The following is a 2,105-nucleotide window of genomic DNA, read 5'->3' as shown; positions in this document are numbered from 1 at the left end:
CAGAAGTTTTTATTACGAGTAGGAGGGTTTGTTTTTTTTAAGAATTATTAGATAATCATATTCTTTTTTTTCCATTTTTCTTTTTAATGTTTATTTTATTTTTGAGAGAGAGAGAGAGAGAGAGAGAGAGAGAGAGAGAGAGAGAGAGAGAGAGAGAGAGAATGAATATGTGAGCAGGGCAGGGGCAGAGAGAGAGGGAGACACAGAATCTGAAGCAGGCTCCAGGCTCTGAGCTGTCAGCACACAGCCCAATATGGGGCTTGAACTCCTGAACCGTGAATTCATGAGCTGAGCCAAAATTGGACACTTAACCGACTGAGCCACCCAGGAGCCCTGACAATCTTATTCTTAGTAATATTTCCTCATTGGCTTTTATCGTATATTTCAGCTTCACTTTCAGACTTTCAGAAATGTTGCTTGGGCTCGATAACCTTTAACTAGACTAGGTTTCACATCAGTGTTCTCTCTCCCACATCCCACGTTAGTAATAAATATGCACAATCTCCTTGAACCCTTGAAGCCCCAAACCTTGCAGGCAGTTTGAGGACTGCAGAATTCCCACAGGAGGCAGGTGGCAACTGTCTGCTCCTGTCCCTTTCGTAGAACATCCACGGGGGCCTCAAGAGTTTGCCAGTTTCAAGGAACTCCTTGTTTCATCATGAAGATGCTTACCCGCCTCCCGCCCCCCCACAATCCCCTCTCTGTCAGCACAGAGCCTGACGCAGGGCTCAAACTCACGGACCGCAAGATGGTGACCTGAGCGGAAGTCAGATGCTTAACTGACAGAGCCACCCAGGCGCCCTCGTTTTTTGTTTTTTGTTTTGTTTTTTTTTTTCTTAAGTAGGCCCCACACCCAATGTGGGGCTTGAACTCACGACCCCTGAGATCAAGAGTCAGTTGCATGCTCTACCGACTGAGCCAGCCAGGTGCCCCCACCACCCCACATTTATTTTTTTCAACGTTTTTTTTATTTTTATTTTTTTTTTATTTTTGGGACAGAGAGAGACAGAGCATGAACGGGGGAGGGGCAGAGAGAGAGGGAGACACAGAATCGGAAACAGGCTCCAGGCTCCGAGCTGTCAGCACAGAGCCCGACGCGGGGCTCGAACTCACAGACCGCGAGATCGTGACCTGGCTGAAGTCGGCCGCTTAACCGACTGCGCCACCCAGGCGCCCCCTACCCCGCATTTAAAATGTACACCCTTCCACTCAGCAGTTCTGCCTTTAAGAGTTTACCCTATATGTACAAAGATGTACGTTCCAGAATATTGACTGCAGCCTCACAGCTGCATCACAGCTGTAACTGAGGAGAGCTGGGTTCAAGAGGTTATGGCGCACTCACACAACTGGAGGATATGCAGCTATCTGAAAGAATGCGATGGGTCTGTGTGCACCGACCTGGCACAGTCTCTAAGGCTCACCGTGGAATTCGAAAAGCAAACTGTAGAGTAAATAACGTGCAGAGTACGCTACTATCTACGTCAAGAGCAAGTGGGGGACATACGTGCTTCCACACGCGTAGCTCACTTCTGGAAGAACGGGCAAGGGCACTTGCGTCTTGAGAGAAGGTGGTAGACTCGTGGTGAGGGGAGCAGGATGGAAGGGTTGGTCTTCGTACTCTACACTGCCTTCTTCTGTTTTGTTTTATCATGTGCTTGTATGATTTTTTTCAAAAGAGCATTTAAATATAAGCTTTACAACATATACACAAAGAGGCGCCTGGGTGGCTCGGTCGGTTAAGCGTCCGGCTCTTGATTTTGGCTCAGGTCACGACCTCACGGTTCATGGGTTCAAGGCCCTCACCTCGGACTCTGCACTGACATCATAGACCCGGCTCGGGATTCTCTCTCTCCCTCTCTCGCTGCCCCTTCCCCACTCGCGCTCTGCTCTCTCTCTTAAAATAAAAATAAGTTCAGAGAAAAAATCTGCAAAACACAGGGACTGTGCAGAATTGCCACCGCACAGGGTGCTCTGGGAGTGCGACAGGTGTGACCGCTCGTTTTGACCAAAATAACCTGCTTTGGCACAAACCCTATCTCCGTTAGTGGCTAATGAGTTCCTCTCAAGGTGCTGTGGTTTAGCCTGTATTAGCAGATTAACATGGT

The sequence above is a fragment of the Neofelis nebulosa genome, chromosome 18, assembly GCF_028018385.1.
Source record: "Neofelis nebulosa isolate mNeoNeb1 chromosome 18, mNeoNeb1.pri, whole genome shotgun sequence".
In the NCBI taxonomy this organism is placed as follows: domain Eukaryota; kingdom Metazoa; phylum Chordata; class Mammalia; order Carnivora; family Felidae; genus Neofelis; species Neofelis nebulosa.
Note: the sequence above shows the minus strand (reverse complement) of the source record.